The sequence below is a fragment of the Aquarana catesbeiana genome, linkage group LG05 (genome assembly GCF_042186555.1).
Source record: "Aquarana catesbeiana isolate 2022-GZ linkage group LG05, ASM4218655v1, whole genome shotgun sequence".
In the NCBI taxonomy this organism is placed as follows: domain Eukaryota; kingdom Metazoa; phylum Chordata; class Amphibia; order Anura; family Ranidae; genus Aquarana; species Aquarana catesbeiana.
In genome coordinates this window covers 424328336-424349065 of record NC_133328.1, presented here as the reverse complement: position 1 = coordinate 424349065, position 20730 = coordinate 424328336, and the positions used below count along the sequence as shown (strand labels likewise).

The 20730-nt window shown below is 42.7% G+C and overlaps 1 protein-coding gene across 2 annotated transcripts in view; it reads left to right on the top strand.

Annotated features, from left to right (window-relative positions):
- ZNF236 (zinc finger protein 236) overlaps positions 1 to 20730 on the top strand; it is a 461432-nt gene that overhangs the window by 136581 nt on the left and 304121 nt on the right. The gene's annotated exons all lie outside the window — the stretch shown is intronic.

The window sequence follows — 20730 nt, the reverse complement described above, 5'->3', positions numbered from 1 at the left end:
ATTTTCCAGGTGAATGGTGTGATAAGTTAAGTGCTGGGACAAAGTCCTTTAGCACTCAAAGTGAAAAGGCCAAGGTGCACCACCCCCATGAGCTGCAAACTATACTAACAGCTTAGGTTGCAGGTCCTTCCCTTTTTTCACCCTATTTCCTGCTGAAGTTCCCAAGACGGTCGCCTCTGCTGCTTGCCACTCAGCCTGGCCCTGGATAAGTTATTGTGTAATATACAGAGTTACTGAATTTGAGTTGGTAATGCACAGAAAAAGCTCATCATCAAATAATTTTCAGATGATTCTACTTTTTGTGATGCTTATAACTACTATTCACATTATACTGGGCCATTTTCTGATTACTATGGTGCAGTAGTTGGGATAACCTAATCAAAAACTAAACAGAGGAGCGGGAAAAAGTGTTCAACCTTAGACCTTTTATGAGGGATATGTGGTCCCCCAAGGGCCCTCATCAAAATATTTTGTTTTTTACTACTAGTAATTTTGTTGTACAAGATTAAAAAATGTTTGTTGATTCCCAGATTTAGCACAGATAACATTCAGAGAGGAACACGCAGTCCTAATAGGTTTGACAGAGGTGTGACTTTAGCAGCTGGATTTCCCAGCTATCTGTTCATTCTATTTTATAAGCCATTTATTTAGATGTGTGACACAATTGTTTGGCTTTAGAATTTTGTCTGTCTAATGGGGCAGACCAGGGCCTGAAAGAAGACCCCATGTAATAAAAAATTCCACACAAATATACAGAATTGAACAGTTTTGACTTAAGTTGGCCTGATATTTTGATTTCCATAAAACAGATTGGTGTATAGACTGTTGACTAAACTTCTCCTTTGTTTCTACCAATAGTATGTTTGTTTTTGTAGATATAGACAAAATGGCCAAATCACGTTGCTAAAACATTAATGTGTTACTAAACCCAGGACCTTGCATTCACAATCATATCTGGTTTCCCACAGTACACAGAACATGGAAATGCAATTATTTTAGTAAATATAAACTGCTAAATACCTTTTCTTATCAGCAGTATATAGCAGTCTTGTGGCTTATATCAGTGCCTGGTTAAAGCTCGGAAGAGTTTTCGTACTGCACTGGCTGTCCTATCAGGATGCAGGACCCCTGACCCTCCATCTGGACAGTGCTGATTGGCCCTGTGCTGATCACATTCACTCTCCCAAAAAAAAAAAAAAAAACTCTAGCAATACATATCAAACTGAGCATGTACAGGCTGACTCCAGTGACCCTGTCTTATCAAAACATGTTTTAGAGACCATGCAAGAAGGGGAGGATCTGTGAATACAGGATCAAACAGCCTTTTTGCACAATACAGAGGATTAACCCCTTAGGTTCCACAGTGAGCATAACAAGCATGCTTTCCTGCATATACAGACTGATTTTACCGTTGTGGGTTTAGTACACTTTAAGGCTATAACTGTAATGAGTTTTGGTGAGATGCTTTTTCCATTGAAACCAATAGACACACATCTAAATGCATGTTGACAGACATTGTAACATGCATTAAAATACATATCATTGCACTGCAGAACACATGAATGTGTTTTTTTCGTATACACTGTGTGCTTTAACACATTATGCCCATAGAATTTCAATTCAAGTACCTTTAATTGAAAAACACATGGGGCCAAAATGCACAAGCTCCTTTGAAATTTAGGCTGGCCATACATGTGTAAATTTCACTGGTTGAACAAGAGAAATCTAAATTATTCCTCCATCCAGTCTAAACAGTATGAATGAAGGAATCGTCTTTGTCAACTATTGTATTTAGAAAGCCACAGCAGAATACCTGACAGAATACCTGAACAGTTTCAGGTCAGGCAACAATGTTCCACCCGGATATTTTGAAGAAAGGTGACTGAAACATCGACTTTTGTAATGCTGTGTGGTGCTGGCAGAGCTACCCACGGCTCGGATTTCGAATGATTCAGTAGAAATGAGATTAAATTTGAGCCATATTTGGCAGGCACCTACAAAAAATGCACCACTGGTGGGGATTGAGGACAGGTGTGGGAAACGGTGCTCTAAGAAATATTCATCATCTAATGTTTTTTGTACATTTAATATGTTATACACCCTTATTAAGGCTCCATTCACACTTGTACGACTCCCAAGTTGCGCCAACTTTGGATGGATGAAACTAGGATGCGGCTTTGGCCAGTGATAATGGACAACTGTTGCACACAAGTTGCATTGTATAACATTGAGTTACGACTTTCTTGCAACTTCTGAGGGTTGAAGTCTATGGCCCTCATGTTGCATGAAAGTCAGACCAAAGTAGTGCATGAACTAATTTGAAGTGGCTGCACCTTTAAGTCACGCATATATGAAGGGGTATCATTGGAAAACATGGGGCACGACTTGTCATGCAACTTTGATGTCCAAAGTTGCCTGACAAGTCAAACAAGTGTGAATGAAGACTTATTGATTTAGTATTTATATATATTTTGAGCATCATGCAATGTTATCTACACTAACAACCAAATATGATAAACCATTTTGAAAATGTGCATGCTCAGTTTATGAAAATATAATAATCTTTTTTTGCTGGTTATTAGCATTTCTATGTTTTATGTAGGATGTTACAGTATGTTAGTACAGTACAGATGTTGGTAAATCACTGTAAAATAATAGGCATTTGTGAATTTAGGTTATACTTTAAAGTAGTATTAAACCCTCAGCATTTTGTAGCTTACTACACTAAGCACAATAAAAAAAAATTCCCAATAAACTATTTGTTAAAATCCTACCCCAGCACTAGCAGTTTACAACTTTCAATGCTGCCACTCCTGTTCTCTAAGTTCTACTTTCCTGAACTTCCAGTCTTCACAGCAAAGAGCTAAGAGTGGGCAATGTAGTCACCAGTTAATCTGTTAGCCTAGGCCTGGGGTCTCCAAACTTTCTAAACAAAGGGCTTCAGACCTTACGGGGGCCAGACTGTGGTCAATGGGAGTAGAAAATGTCCCAGCATCAGTGGGACATGTTTACTATTAGGGGAGGAATAGTGCCCCATCATTGGTATCACTGGGAGGAATAGTGCCCCATCAGTGGGAGGAATAGTGCCCCCTCATTGGTGTCAGTGGGAGAAATAGTGCGCCATTATTGGTGTCAGTGGGAGGAATAGTGCCCCATTGTTGGTGTCAGTGGGAGGAACAGTGCCCCATCATTGGTGTTGGTGAGAGGAATAGTGTCCCGTCAGTGGGAGAAATAGTACCCCATTATTGGTGTCAGTGGGAGGAATAGTACCCCATCATTTATGTCAATGGGAGGAATAATACCCCATCATTGGTGTCATTGGGAGGAACAGTGCTCCATCATTGGTGTCAGTGGGAGGAATAGTGGTCCATTGTTGGTATCATTGGCAGTAATAGTGCCCCATCATTGGTGTCAGTGACAGGACTAGTGCCCCATCATTGGTGTCAGTGGCAGGAATAGTGCCCCATCTTTGGTGTCAGTGGCAGGAATAGTGCCCCATTATTGGTGTCCGTGGCAGGAAAAGTGCCCCATCATTGCTAGCAGTATGAAGATTTAGTGCCCCATCATTGGTTTCAGTGAAAATAATAGTGGTCCATTGTTGGTGTCAGTGGAAGGAATAGTACCCCAAGGGCCGGATAAAGGCAAGCAAAGGGCCACAATTTGGAGACCACTGGCCTAGGCTATAAGACTGTGTTTTTCTACTAATACACACAGCATAGGGAGACACAACTCTAGTCCCTGTATGCAAGTGTGTCTCCAGAGGACACTGCAAGGGAAAGGAGCCATCTTGAAGCAAGAAACCTGGGCAGCAGTCATGGCCCCAGCTTCAACTCAAACATAGGTAAGGATTAAAAGGTAATGAATCTGCATACTTAGTGATTAAATCGACTGCTGAAAGTGCAGAGAATATGTAACAAAAATGTCTATTTCTCATATCTGCTTTTTGTTTTCAGGTTTGCTGTATGTAAGGAAAGTAATGTTCCACTAAGCTTTAGTCCTTTAGCAGAATTCAAAGCCTAGTTGGCTAGATTCTCTGTTACATGTGTATTTAAAGTAGTACAGTGCTGTGCAAACCAATTTTCATGCAATTCTGTGGTTAGCCTAATTTGAGTTTAACCACTTCAGCTCCGGAAGTTTTACCCCCCTTCCTGACCAAGCCATTTTTGCGGTACGCCACTGCATTACTTTAACTGACAGTTTTGCGTTTGCACAACGCTGTACCCAAATAAAATTGATATAATTTTTTCCCCACAAATAGCTTTTTTTTGGTGGTATTTGATCACCTCTGCGGTTTTTATTTATTGCGCTTTAAACAAAAAAAGACCGACAATTTTGAAAATAAAAACTGTATTTTTTACTTTGATATAAAACACATCCAATAAAAAATGTAAAAAATCTAATTTCTTCATCAATTTAGGCCGATATGTATTCTGCTACATATTTTTGGTAAAAAAAATCCCAATAGGCGTATATTGATTGGTTTGCACAAAAGTTATAGCGTCTACAAACTATGGGATAGATTTATGGACTTTTTTAATATATTTTTTACTAGTAATGGTGGCGATCAGCGATTTTTATGGGGACTGCAACATCTGACACAAAGGGACACTTTTGGGGACCAGTGACACCAATACAGTGATCACTACTAAAAATATGCGCTGTCACTGTACTAATTACACTGGCAGAGAAGGGGTTAACACCAGGGGCGATCAAAGGGTTAAATGTGTTCCCTGGGGGTGCTTTCCTACTGTGTGGGGGATGGTTGCACTGTAAGATCCGTGTTCCTGCTTAGCAGAAGCACAAGATCTCTGTCTTTCTTACTAGCAGAACCGCGATCTGCCTTGTTTACATGGGTAGACCGTTGTTCTGCCTCTCCAAACGGCGGACATCGGGTTTGGCAGACATCGGGTTCACCGGACCCGCTGATTGGCTCTGGCGGTGTGCAATTACAACAGGAACGGGTCTCCGGTGCAGACCAGGAAGAAGAAATCATGAACAGGTATGTGATTTTGCGCAGCCAGGCCGCCCTGCTGCAGTAAATGTACGTGGGGCGGTCCGGAAATGGTTAAAGAGCAAATTGAACTTTCAGGTTGGTATGCCCTTGCCAAGTAAGCACTACAAGCAGCAATACTCATGATCCGTGGGAATTGGGGAGCTCTAGCAATGATTGCGGGTGCAATGTCAGACTCCTGCAGACACTTAGGCCTCATGTACACTGCTGCTGGTAAACGGACGTTTAGGAGCAGTTGGGCATTTTTTTCACCTGCTCCTGAACTCTCCTCTGTTATCTTATCAGTACATGTACACAGGCTTTGTTTATAGTCGTTTCTAGGTAGTTGCATTTAGAGGCTTTTTTTGGAACCCAAAAAAATGCATTCAGAAGCTGTGTTTAGAGGCATTTTAAAAGCTAAACGCGGCTACCCGCATTTAGGCGCATTTTCGTCTAGTAGTGTTTTTAAAGGGAAACATTTTATTTATTATTTTTGAGACTTGCAAATGCTAAAAACACACCAAAAACTCAATTATCACTGTATGCAAGCTTGATATAACAGACGTCCCTCTGGTGGCACGCTTTTTCTCATGTTGGTGTCCATGCGAACTAGATGGGGTCTAACCTTTTTCCAAGAGAACATCAAAGGTGGCAATTGACATGCGTGTAAAATTTAAAAAATTCTCTGGGTAATTATGCAGCTGAACATACATATTAAAGTATCCTGTGGACATGCGTTGAGCCATCAATGGATGTGTCCAGTAGTGACGAACTCTGGTCCTCTCACGCAATTTTCTACGTCTTTGGAGCCTCACCAAAAGCAACATCAGGAGCATTTCCTCACACATGCTCATCATGGGATCCATATTAACAAGCCAACCAAAAAATAACAGCTAGCTACAAGCTCACTGCTTTCTCAGCTGCTACTCACACTGTTCTATCACAGAATGGCTGAAATAGTTGATAAATACTTGTTTTTAGTGCTTTCTAATCATTTGGGAGGATCTCCTGAGGTTATCTTTAGTAAACGCTCCTGAACGCAAACGTGGCTAAACGTGGTTTGTAAACGCTGCTAAACACACATTTTTAAACATGGATTACTAGCTGTGATGTGCGTTCAGGAGAGCTTAAGAAACGTCCCGTGTACATGAAGCCTTACATCAGCTTTCTTGCCCATACCTCTTTATGGGCTTTCTGTTACAAAGCTGGAGGAAGTGCCAATGAAGTATGAGGGTGGAGAATTACAAGCCGTCTGCCAAATTGGGCAGACAGGACTTGTAGTTTATTCAAAGATTGCTGTGAATGAATGACTTGGCTGTGCAGGGGGAACCCCTGCACCACTCCGATTTTGAAATGCGAACAGGTTAAAGAGAGAGGAACTCCTAAATAAGGGTATAGCTTGCTCCAAAGTGTGAACTTTATCTTTAATAGCAAGGCTTTAAGCTCAGTTGGCATGATTTGTTAAGAGTAGAATAACATTTATCTAAAATCTTGATGTGCGACATACAGTATCTCACAAAAGTGAGTACACCCCTCACATTTTTGTAAATATTTTATTATATCTTTTCATGTGACAACACTGAAGAAATGACACTTTGCTACAATGTAAAGTAGTGAGTGTACAGCTTGTATAACAGTGTAAATATGCTGTCCTCTCAAAATAACTCAACACACAGCCATTAACCCCTTGCCGACCGCCTGCTGTCATTATACGTCAGCTGTTTGAAGAGGGATACCGTTGTTATGGCAGCAGATAGCATTGCAGTGCGGAAGCGACGTCAAAAGTCACTTCCGCCCAATGCTCTTAAACGGGAATTTTTTTTTTTTTTGTTAAAAAAAAAAGACATTTAATTAATTTTTTTTATTGCATTTTAGTGTAAATATGAGATCTGAGGTCTTTTTGACTGTTTACATTCCTTGTAATAGGGAAAAAAAGTGACACAAATTTAAAGACAGTGTAAAAATAAAAAGTAAAATAAATAAGATAAAAAAATTGAAAGCGCCCCGTCCCGCCGAGCTCACGCGCAGAAGCGAACGTATACGTAAATTACACCTGCATATGAAAATGGTGTTCAAACTGCACATGTGAGGTATCGCTGCAATCGTTAGAGTGAGATCAATAATTCTAGCACTAGACCTCCTCTGTAACTCCAAACTGGTAACCTTTAGAAATTTTTAAACGTTGCATATGGAGATTTTTAACCACTTAAGGACCAAGCCTCTTTCTGAGATTTGGTGTTTACAAGTTTAAAAATTTTTTTTTTTTTGTAGAAAACTACTTAGCACCCCCAAACATTATATATTTTCTAACTCCCTAGAGAATAAAATGGCAGTCGTTGCAAAACTTTGTGTCACACCATATTTGCGCAGCTGTCTTACATGTGCACTTTTTTTGGAAAAAAAAATACACTTTTTTGAATTAAAAAATAGGACAACAGTAAAGTTAGCCCAATTTTTTTTATATTGTGAAAGATAATGTTATGCCGAGTAAATTGATACTCAACATGTCATGCTTCAAAATTGCAGCCGCTCGTGGAATGGCGACAAACTTTTACTCTTAAAAATCTTCATAGGCGACGTTTAAAAAATTCTACAGGTTGTATGTTTTGCGTTACAGAGGAGGTTACTTTAAGAGCTATGGGCGGAAGTGACGTTTCGACTTCGCTTCTGCCCTGCAGTGGTATGGAGATGGGTGAGGGCTATCTTCCCCTCATTTGTCGCCATACCAAGCCAGGCAGAGGACCCGATCGGCCCTGCCGCTACCGATGGCTCCGGTAAGCGGCGGCGGGAGAGGGGGGCCCTCTCCCTCCGCTGATTAAAAGTGATCTCACGGTGAATCCACCGCAGAGACCACTTTTATCTGAAACCGGACCGCTCACTGAAGAAGAGGATACCGGGGTTATGGTAGCTAGCTGCTACCATAACAATGATATCCCTCTTCAAATTGGTTAAGGGTCAAAGTTTGTCACCATTCCACGAGCGGGCGCAATTTTGAAGCGTGACATGTTGAGTATCAATTTACTCAGCGTAACATTATCTTTCATAATATCATTTTTATTTTTTTCACATTTCAGCGCTATCACATTTTGTATCAAATCTCTTTTTAAAAATCAAAAAATAACATATATACATCCATTCATCATACATCATATCTTAATACATTAACACATTAATTCATTTACAATAGTTTCATATTAATAACCCTCTATGCCATATTCTATAACTTAATATTCATTATTCATGCACTGCCCCAGTCTACTACTACTACATTCATTCACCTTACGAAATCCAGAAAGAAAAAAAAAATAGAGTAATTATTCCCTTCTCTCTCCTTCCCACTACCCCACCCCTACTCATATTCTTACTGTTTATCCACTTGAGCCCCGGACCATTATGCTGCCTAAGGACCAGAGGTCTTTTTCCAATTTGGCACTGCGTCGCTTTAACTGCTAATTGCGCGGTCATGCAATGCTGTACCCAAACGAAATTTGCGTCCTTTTCTTCCCACAAATAGAGCTTTCTTTTGATGGTATTTGATCACCTCTGCGGTTTTTATTTTTTGCGCTATAAACGGAAAAAGACCGAAAATTTTGAAAAAAAATGATATTTTCTACTTTTTGTTATAAAAAAAATCCAATAAACTAAATTTTAGTCATACATTTAGGCCAAAATGTATTCGGCCACATGTCTTTGGTAAAAAAAATGTCAATAAGCGTATATTTATTGGTTTGCGCAAAAGTTATAGCGTCTACAAACTAGGGTACATTTTCTGGAATTTACACAGCTTTTAGTTTATGACTGCCTATGTCATTTCTTGAGGTGCTAAAATGGCAGGGCAGTACAAAACCCCCCCAAATGACCCCATTTTGGAAAGTAGACACCCCAAGGAAATTGCTGAGAGGCATGTTGAACCCATTGAATATTTATTTTTTTTGTCCCAAGTGATTGAAAAATGACAAAAAAAAAAAAAAAAAAAAATATTTACAAAAAGTCGTCACTAAATGATATATTGCTCACACAGGCCATGGGCCTATGTGGAATTGCACCCCAAAATACATTTAGCTGCTTCTCCTGAGTATGGGGATACCACATGTGTGGGACTTTTTGGGAGCCTAGCCGCGTACGGGGCCCCGAAAACCAATCACCGCCTTCAGGATTTCTAAGGGTGTAAATTTTTGCTTTCACTCTTCACTGCCTATCACAGTTTCGGAGGCCATGGAATGCCCAGGTGGCACAAAACCCCCCAAAATGACCCCATTTTGGAAAGTAGACACCCCAAGCTATTTGCTGAGAGGCATATTGAGTCCATGGAATATTTTATATTTTGACACAAGTTGCGGGAAAGTGACACTTTTTTTTTTTTTTTTTTTTTTTTTTCATAAAGTTGTCACTAAATGATATATTGCTCACACAGGCCATGGGCATATGTGGAATTGCACCCCAAAATACATTTAGCTGCTTCTCCTGAGTATGGGGATACCACATGTGTGGGACTTTTTGGGAGCCTAGCCGCGTACTGGACCCCGAAAACCAATCACTGCCTTCAGGATTTCTAAGGGTGAAAATTTTTGATTTCACTCTTTACTGCCTATCACAGTTTCGGAGGCCATGGAATGCCCAGGTGGCACAAAACCCCCCCAAATGACCCCATTTTGGAAAGTAGACACCCCAAGCTATTTGCTGAAAGGCATGGTGAGTATTTTGCAGCTCTCATTTGTTTTTGAAAATGAAGAAAGACAAGAAAAAACATTTTTTTTTTTTTCTTTTTTCAATTTTCAAAACTTTGTGACAAAAAGTGAGGTCTGCAAAATACTCACTATACCTCTCAGCAAATAGCTTGGGGTGTCTACTTTCCAAAATGGGGTCATTTGGGGGGGTTTTGTGCCACCTGGGCATTCCATGGCCTCCGAAACTGTGATAGGCAGTGAAGAGTGAAATCAAAAATTCACGCCCTTAGAAAGCCTGAAGGCGGTGGTTGGTTTTCGGGGCCCCGTACGCGGCTAGGCTCCCAAAAAGTCTCACACATGTGGTATCCCCGTACTCAGGAGAAGCAGCAGAATGTATTTTGGGGTGTAATTTCACATATTTCCATGGCATGTTTGAGCAATATATCATTTAGTGACAACTTTGTGCAAAAAAAAAAAAAAAAAATTTGTCTCTTTCCCGCAACTTGTGTCGCAATATAAAATATTCCATGGACTCGACATGCCTCTCAGCAAATAGCTTGGGGTGTCTACTTTCCAAAATGGGGTCATTTTGGGGGGTTTTGAACTGTCCTGGCATTTTATGCACAACATTTAGAAGCTTATGTCACACATCACCCACTCTTCTAACCACTTGAAGACAAAGCCCTTTCTGACACTTATTGTTTACATGAAAAAGTTTTTTTTTTTTGCAAAAAAATTACTTTGAACCCCCAAACATTATATATTTTTTTAAAGCAAATGCCCTACAGATTAAAATGGTGGGTGTTTCATTTTTTTTTTTCACACAGTAATTGCACAGCGATTTTTCAAACGCATTTTTTGGGGAAAAAACACACTTTTTTAAATTTTAATGCACTAAAACACGCTATATTGCCCAAATGTTTGATGAAATAAAAAAGATGATCTTAGGCCGAGTACATGGATACCAAACATGACATGCTTTAAAATTGCGCACAAACGTGCAGTGGCAACAAAATAAATACATGTTTAAAAGCCTTCAAAAGCCTTTACAGGTTACCACTTTAGATTTACAGAGGAGGTCTACTGGAAAAATTACTGCACTCGATCTGGCCTTCGCGGTGATACCTCACATGCATGGTGCAATTGCTGTTTATGTTTGACGACAGACCGCCGCTTGCGTTCGCCTTAGCGCGAGAGCAGGGGGCGACAGGGGTGTTTTTTTTTTTTTTTTTTTTTTTCTTTATTATTTTTTTGCTTTTTTAATCTTACTTTTAAACTGTTCCTTTCATATTTTTTTTTTAATCATTTTTATTGTTATCTCGGGGAATGTAAATATCCCCTATGATAGCAATAGGTAGTGACAGGTACTCTTTTTTGAAAAAATTGGGGTCTATTAGACCCTAGATCTCTCCTCTGCCCTCAAAGCATCTGACCACACCAAGATCGGTGTGATAAAATGCTTCCCCAATTTCCCAATGGCGCTATTTACATCCGGCGAAATCTAAGTCATGAAATACTCGTAGCTTCCGGTTTCTTAGGCCATAGAGATGTTTGGAGCCACTCTGGTCTCTGATCAGCTCTATGGTCAGCTGGCTGAATCACCGGCTGCATTCTCAGGTTCCCTGTTGAGACAGGAGAGCCAGAGAAAAACACGGAAGACGGTGGGGGGGGGGGGCATTCCCTCCCACGGCTTGTAAAAGCAGTCTAGAGGCTAATTAGCCGCTAGGATTGCTTTTACATGAAAGCCGACCGCTGGCTGAAAAGAATGATACCAAGATGATACCTAAACCTGCAGGCATCATTCTGGAATAACCACTCAAAGTCGTGAATGGCGTACCTGAAGACAAAAAAATGGTTAACAATGGTTAACAATAAAGCACAGTAAAGTGTAAATAATTACACACCTGAAAAACAAACATGATAAAACATAATAACAATAACAATAACAATAACAATAAAACATTGCAGAATAGAATACAGTAAAAAAGAGCAGAATAGAGAGAGAGAATAGAGAGAGAGAGAACAATAAAACAACAACTATTTTTTTTTATTTCATATTTTTTTTTTTTTTTACACTTTTTTTGTAACTAACTTTTATAACGGTAACCGGTTCCAGGTTCGGGTCTCTCAAAATGCGATGGCATCTTGGGAGACCCTGTGAAAGTGTGCCTAGTCTGTGCAATGCTGTACCCTACGCTAATACTCAACTACTGAATGGTAGCGTTCAAAACATTCACCAATGCAAAGACCAGGATTGTCAGGACAGGAGGGACAATAATAGCGGGTGTCACGCCTATATCCGCGCTTGCTGCAGACACAACATCTTTTTTGGGGGGGTTCGTTGGGTAGGGGTACTCGGGAGGACATAAAAATGCCTCTCATGCAGCCGACTGCATTTGGTTGGGGATGTGAATGGGGGAAGTACGGGCGCTGCAGAAGCGGTGGGTTCCCAATTAGGATTGGCGAATGCAGCAGGAAGGGCACTATGGGCACGACGGGCCTGTGTTTGTCTTCTTGGTGGCAGCGGGACACTACTTGTGCTTGCCACCTCACCAGCTTGAACTGCACTTATGGGACTCGCCACGTCACCAAGTGTTACTGCAGTGCTGGTTTGACTACGACCGGGGTGTACTAGGCCGCTGGCGCTTGCCAGTTCACCAAAACGCTACCAAAAAACGTTAGCGATCGCAGGGATCAGGCCTGACTCTGCGAACGCTGCAGTTATGCGTTTAGTGTTTTGTAAGTGTCAGTGATCGATCGATACTGCACTTGGGTGGGCTGGGCCGGGCCGGGCGGAGGGGCAAAACGCAGGTGCTAGCAGGTATCTGGGCTGATCCCGCTAACACTGCGTTTTTGGGAACCCTAAACTGCTGGTGACGCTAGTATAGATCTGATCGGATCAGATATTGATGCGATCAGATACTATACCACTAAGGGAGGTGTACGGTGAGTGCGTGGGTGTTAGCGGTACTGGCGCTAATCTGACGCTGCCTGGGGCTGGTGCTTGCCAGTTCACCAAAACGCTACAAAAAAAACTGTTAGCGATCGCAGGGATCAGGCCTGACTCTGCGAACGCTGCAGTTATGCGTTTAGTGTTTTGTAAGTGTCAGTGATCGATCGATACTGCACTTGGGTGGGCTGGGCTGGGCCGGGCGGAGGGGCAAAACGCAGGTGCTAGCAGGTATCTGGGCTGATTCCGCTAACACTGCGTTTTTGGGAACCCTAAACTGCTGGGGACGCTAGTATAGATCTGATCGGATCAGATATTGATCCGTTCAGATACTATACCACTAAGGGAGGCGTATGCTGCGTGCGTGGGTGTTAGCGGTACTGGCGCTAACCTGACGCCTGGGGCTGGTGCTTGCCAGTTCACCAAAATGCTACCAAAAAAACTGTTAGCGATCGCAGGGATCAGGCCTGACTCTGAACGCTGCAGTTATGCGTTTAGTGTTTTGTAAGTGACAGTGATCGATCGATACTGCACTTGGGTGGGCTGGGCGGAGGCACAAAACGCAGGTGCTAGCAGGTATCTGGGCTGATCCCGCTAACACTGCGTTTTTGGGAACCCTAAACTGCTGGGGACGCTAGTATAGATCTGATCGGATCAGATATTGATCCGTACAGATACTATACCACTAAGGGAGGCGTATGCTGCATGCGTGGGTGTTAGCGGTACTGGCGCTAATCTGACGCTGCCTGGGGCGACGCATATCACCGCCGGGCGATCAGGGGGCTAAACCTTTATTTGGTAATAAACGGCGGGTGCCCTGACACTATAAAAAATAAACGAAATAACCAGCGTCATCCGTAACGGTTATACGGTGATCAGTGGTGAAAGGGTTAACTAGGGGGCAATCAAGGGGTTAAAACATTTATTCGGTAGTATATGGGGGTCCCTGTCTCTATAAAACGCTGACGGCGAACCTAAATATTTACCTCACTAACTAGCGTCACCAGCGACACTAATACAGCGATCAGAAAAATGATCGCTTAGCAACACTGGTGACAGGGGGTGATCAAGGGGTTAAAACTTTATTAGGGGGGGTTAGGGGGGTATCCTAGACCTAAAGGGGGGTAATACTAACTGTCCCAACACTGTAACTGTCACAAACTGACACTATGCAGTAATCAGAAAAAAAAAAAAAAAAAAAAAAAAAAAACTGCTGGTGTCAGTTTGTGACAGGGGGGGGGGAGGTGATTGGGGGGGGATCGGGGGGGCGATCGGGGGGGGGGATCGGAGTGTTTTGTGTGCCTGGCATGTTCTACTGTGTGTGTGTGTGTTGGTGCACTCACATAGATGTCTTCTCTCCTCGGGCCGGAACGGAAAATACCGACCCGAGGGGAGATGACATCACTTCCTTTGCTGCTGTTTAGCATACAGCAGCAAAGGAGTGTTTTCATTGGCCGGCGGCGATCGCGAGGGGGGGGCCACGAACGGATGGTCTCCCCCTCATCACGGATCGCCGCTGGACAAAAGACGACCGCCTCGGGCACCGGGGGGGGGTCCGATCGGACCCCCCACCCGCGGAAGGCAAATCACGTACCCTGTACGTGATTTTGCCTGTCCGTGCCACTTTGCCGACGTACATCGGCGTGAGGCGGTCGTCAAGTGGTTAAAGATATTCTCTCAATTTTGTTGAGGACCGAAATTCATCCCATTTTTGCCGTATTACTGGCAATTGGTTTTTTGTATACCCTTCTTCTCTTATCTGTTTTTCCATATATTGAATTTCGTTCATTTCACATACCCATTCCTTCAATGTTGGACTGTTTGTTTCTTTCCAACTACGTGCTATTAATGTTCTAGCTGCAGTTATCATATGGTAAAGAATTCCCGTTTTTTAATTGTTTTTATTGAATCTGATGTGAGGGAGAATAATGAGCTGATAATACTTGGGTTTGTTTCTATTCCCGATACTACTTGATGTATCTCATATATCCTATTCCAAAAACTCCTCATCACGTGACATCCATACCATATGTGGTCCATAGTACCTCTTTCTACCTTGCATCTCCAACAATTTTCAGTATTATTTTTATTAATTACATTCAGCGCTACTGGACTCCAATTCCATCTCATTACAATCTTATTTCTTTCTTGGTATTTAATCGCTGTAGGTGTTTTTTTATGTATTATTTCAAATATTTGTTCCCATTCTTCATCTAGTATGGGGTTTCCTATTTCCTCCTCCCACTTCTTCATTCCTGTTAATTCTCTAAGAGAATCGGAAGGAAGTAATAGATCATATATTTTTGATAGCTTTTTAGACGGTTCCTGTTCTTCTATTAACCACTTCAGCCCCGGAAGGATTTACCCCCTTCCTGACCAGAGCACTTTTTACAATTTGGCACTGCGTCGCTTTAACTGCTAATTGCACTGTCATGCAATGAAATTTGCATTTTTTTTTTCCCACAAATAGAGCCTTCTTTTGATGGTATTTGATCACCTCTGCGGTTTTTATTTTTTGCGCTATAAACCTGAAAAAGACCGAAAATTTCGAAAAAAAATATTTTCTACTTTTTGTTATAAAAAAATCCAATAAACTCAATTTTAGTCATACATTTAGGCCAAAATGTATTCGGCCACATGTCTTTGGTAAAAAAAAATGTCAATAAGCGTATATTTATTGGTTTGCGCAAAAGTTATAGCGTCTACAAACTAGGGTACATTTTCTGGAATTTACACAGCTTTTAGTTTATGACAGGGCATTACAAACCCCCCCAAATGACCCCATTTTGGAAAGTAGACACCCCAAGGAAATTGCCGAGAGGCATGTTGAGCCCATTGAATATTAATTTTTTTTGTCCCAAGTGATTGAATAATGACAAAAAAAAAAATTGACAAAAAGTTGTCACTAAATGATATATTGCTCACACAGGCCATGGGCATATGTGGAATTGCACCCCAAAATACATTCAGCTGCTTCTCCTGAGTATGGGGATACCACATGTGTGGGACTGTTTGGGAGCCTAACCGCGTACGGGGCCCCGAAAACCAATCACTGCCTTCAGGATTTGTAAGAGTGTAAATTTTTGATTTCACTCCTCACTACCTATCACAGTTTTGAAGGCCATAAAATGCCCAGATGGCACAAACCCCCCCCCCCCCCCCCCAAATGACCCCATTTTGGAAAGTAGACACCCCAAGCTATTTGCTGAGAGGCATGTTGAGTCCATGGAATATTTTATATTTTGCCACAAGTTGCAGGAAAATGACAAACTTTTTTTTTTGCACAAAGTTGTCACTAAATGATATATTGCTCACACAGGCCATAGGCATATGTGGAATTGCACCCAAAAATACATTCAGCTGCTTCTCCTGAGTACGGGGATACCACATGTGTGGGACTTTTTGGGAGCCTAGCCGCGTACGGGGCCCCAAAAACCAAGCACCACCTTCAGGATTTCTAAGGGCGTAAAGTTTTTTGATTTCACTCCTCACTACCTATCAGTTTTGAAGGCCATAAAATGCCCAGATGGCACAAAACCCCCCCAAATGACCCTATTTTGGAAAGTAGACACCCCAAGCTATTTGCCGAGAGGCATGGTGAGTATTTTGCAGCTCTCATTTTGTTTTTGAAAATGAAGAAAGACAAGAAAAAACATTTTTTTTTTTTTTTTTTCTTTTTTCAATTTTCAAAAGTTTGTGACAAAAAGTGAGGTCTGCAAAATACTCACTATACCTCTCAGCAAATAGCTTGGGGTATCTACTGTCCAAAATAGGGTCATTTAGGGGGGTTTTGTGCCACCTGGGCATTCCATGGCCTCCAAAACTGTGATAGGCAGTGAAGAGTGAAATCAAAAATTTACACCCTTAGAAAACTTGAAGGGGGTGCTTGGTTTTGGGGGTCCTGTACGCGGCTAGGCTCCCAAAAAGGCTCACACATGTGGTATCCCCGTACTCAGGAGAAGCAACAGAATGTATTTTGGGGTGTAATTGCACATATTCCCATGGCATGTTTGAGCAATATATCATTTAGTGACAACTTTGTTAAAAAAAAAAAAAAAAAACTTGTTTTTTTCCCGCAATTTGTGTCAAAATATAAAATATTCCATGGACTCGACATGCCTCTCAGCAAATAGCTTGGGGCGTCTACTTTCCTAAATGGGGTCAGTTTGGGGGGTTTTGAACTGTCCTGGCATTTTATGCACAACATTTAGAGGCTTATGTCACACATCACCCACTCTTCTAACCACTTGAAGACAAAGCCCTTTCTGACACTTTTTGTTTCCATGAAAAAATTATTTTTTTTTTGCAAGAAAATTACTTTGAACCCCCAACAGTAAGACTTACCATACCTGCAAAGTAAATACAAAAAAAATAGTAAAAAATAAAACATTTAAACACAACCTGTGCCTAAAATATATATATGCCGAAGCATGGGGGCATCCTCCCGCAAAAGGCAGGAGCAAATCCCTCCTCCATCCACTGCTGCCCCCACGCTTCGGCATATATGCTGAAGTATGTAACTGTGGTGGTGAAATCACCTCCGACAGCGCTGGAGTCACGGCTTTATGTATCGTGGGAGCAAACGCTGTTGCTGTCAAGATGAATAAATCCGCTCAGCAGCTGAATGGCGTACCTGAAAACAAAAAAATGGTTACCAAACATGATAAAAACATAACAACAGTAAAACATTGCAGAATAGAATACAGTAAAAAAGAGCAGAACAATAGAGAGAGACTAGAGAGAGAACAATAAAACGACAACTATTTTTGGTTTTTATTATTTTATATTTTTTTGTTTACTTTTTTTTATAACTTTAACTTTTGTAACTGGTACCAGGTTTGGGTCTCTCAAAATGCGATGGCATCTTGGGAGACCCTGTGAAAGTGTGTCCTAGTCTGTGCAATGCTGTACCCTACGCTAATACTTAACTAGTGTATGGTAGCGTTCAAAACATTCACCAATGCAAAGACCAGGATTGTCAGGACAGAAGGGACAATAATACCGGGTGTCACACCTAAATCTGCGCTTGCTGCAGACACGACATCTTTTTTGGGGGGCTCGTTGGGTAGGGGTACTTGGGAGGACATAAAGAAAATGCCTCTCATGCAGCCGGCTTACTGCATTTGGTTGGGAAAGGTGAGGTGGAGCACCGTCTGGAAACAGAAGGGCTGTGACAATCTCTTCCTGGAATTTAAGAAAGGATCCAGTCCGTCCTGAAGCTCTGTATAGCACATAAGCGTTCAGCAAAGCCAATCTAAATAAACAGACACTTTTTTGTACCAGCGTCTGGCCTTACGGGCAACTAGGTACGGCACCAACAACTGGTCGTTGAGGTCCACCCCTCCCATATTTTGGTTATATTCGTGGACACAGAGGGGTTTCTCCACAACACCAGTCACCGTAGTAATATGGACCGTCGTGTCTGCATGAAGGGAGGTAAGAACAAAAACATTCTTATTGTCCCTCCACTTCATATCGAGCAAATTATTACACTGCACACAGGCTCTCTCCCCCAGCCTAAGACGGGAATCTACAAGCCGCTGGGGAAAGCCCCGGCGATTAGGTCGCACGGTGCCACATGCTCCAATCTGATGATCAAAAAGGTGACTAAAAAGTGGCACGCTCGTGTAATAATTGTCCACGTACAAGTGGTACCCCTTTCCGAATAAGGGTGACATCAAGTCCCACACTATCTTGCCAGCACTTCCTATGTAGTCAGGGCAGTTTGTCGGCTCTACGTGAATATCTTTGCCCTCGTAAACCATAAAACTACATGTATAGCCTGTGGCCCTGTCACAGAGCTTATACATCTTGACCCCGTATCTGGCACGCTTGCTGGGAAGGTACTGTTTGAATGACAAGCGGCCAGAAAACTTAATCAGGGACTCCTCAACGCAGACAACTTGATGGGGAGTAAACAAGTCTGCAAAACGTTGGTTGAAGTGGTTTACGAAGGGACGAATTTTGTAGAGCCGATCGTATTCAGGGTCTCCACGAGGACGACAGAGTTCATTGTTGTTGAAGTGCATGAACCGTAAAATCTGCTCGTATCGTGCCCTGGTCATGGAGGCAGAGAACAAGGGCATATGGTGAATTGGGTCAGTGGACCAATATGACCGCAACTCACTCTTTTTAGTTATGCCCATGTTGAAGGAAAGGCCCAGAAAGATCTTAAATTCGGAGACCGTAATTGGTCTCCAATCTCTGGCAAGGGAGGACTGGGGAATAGTGGTGATGTGTTGACCAGCATATAAATTGCTTTGGTCCACAATAGATCTATAGAGATCTTCGGTGAAAAACAGCGAATAAAAATCCAGTGGTGTAAAATCAACTGTTTCCACCTGAATTCCGGATTGGCCAGTAAATGGGGGAAGTACGGGTGCTACAGAAGTTGTGGTTACCCAATTCGGATTGGCGAATGCAGCAGGAAGGGCACTATGGGCACGACGGGCCTGTGTTCGTCTTCTTGGTGGCAGCGGGACACTACTTGTGCTTGCCACCTTGCCAGCTTGAACTGCACTTATGGGACTCGCCACGTCACCACGTGATACTGCAGTGCTGGATGTACGACCAGGGTGTACTAGGCCGCTGGTGCTTGCCAGTTCACCAGAAGGAATAGCGGCGCTAGTACTGCTGCTCCATACGAGAGCCCTGCGGTTCTTGCACTTCAAGGACAGAAGAAGAAGATTGGGGTCTGGTACGCCTGACCTTAGCAGGGACCACAACTCCATCGTCAGAGCTATCTGTCATGGAGCCGCTGTCCTCTACAGGATCGTATTCTGAGCCTGAATCTGACAGATGAGTGCCTTCCTCTTCACTATCTGTCATGCTTAGAAACGTGTAGGCCTCTTCACTAGTGTACCTTCGATTTGCCATTTTGGGCTCTAAATTTAGGGGTACACTAGTGAGACTCACAGGCAAAAAAGCTCCTGACTGTTAGCGACTGATTCAAAACGCTACCAAAAACTGTTAGCGATCGCATGGATCAGGCCTGACTCTGCGAACACTGCAGTTATGTGTGCTTAGTGTTTTGTAAGTGTCAGTGATCGATCGATACTGCACTTGGGTGGGCTGGGCAGGGCTGGGCCGAGGGGCAAAACGCAGGTGCTAGCAGGTATCTGGGCTGATCCCGCTAACACTGCGTTTTTTTTGCGACCCTAAACTGCTGGGGAGTATAGATCTGATCGGATCAGATATCGATCCGTTTAGATACTATAGCACTAAGGGAGGTTAATGCTGCGTGCGTGGGTGTTAGCGGTACTGGCGCTAACCTGACGCTGCCTGGGGCGACGCAGACCTTATCTGACCCTAAAAACGTAACTTATATCACCGTCGGACAATTAGGGGGTTAAACCTTTATAAGGTAATAAACGGCGGGTGCCCTAAAACTATGATAAACTATAAAAACAAACTAACTAACCAGTGTCACCCGTAACAATTATATGGTGATCACTGGTGAAAGGGTTAGCTAGGGGGCAATCAGGGGGTTAAAACCTTTATTAGGTAGTATATGGGGGTCCCTGTCGCTATAAAATGCTGATGGTGAACCTATATACTTACCTCCCTAACTAGCGTCACCTGTGTCACTAATACAGCGATCAGAAAAACGATTGCTTAGTGACACTGGCGACGGGGGGTGATCAAGGGGTTAACCTTTATTAGGGGGGGTTAGGGGGGTACCCTAGACCTAAAGGGGGGTACCCCAGACCTAAAGGGGGCTAACCCTAACTGCCCTAACACTTATAACTGTCACAAACTGACACCAATGCAAAAAAAAAAACTGCTATTGGCATCAGTGTGACAGGGGGTACAGGGGGGTGAAAAGTGTGCCTGCGTGTTCTACTGTTAGTGTAGTGTTGTGCAAACTCACATTGATGTCTTCTCTCCTCGGCGCCGGAACAAAATAGACCGGCTCGAGGAGAGATGACATCACTTTCTCTGCCTCTGTTTACATTACAGAGGCAGAGGAAGGATTTCATTCGCCGGGAGCGATCCCAAGGGGGTGGCCACGAATGGATGGCCTCCCCCTCACCTCCTGATCGCCCGGGAACAAACGCCGACCGCCTCTGGCACTGGGGGGGGGGGGGTCCGATCGGACGCCCTGCCCGCGTGAGGCAGATCAC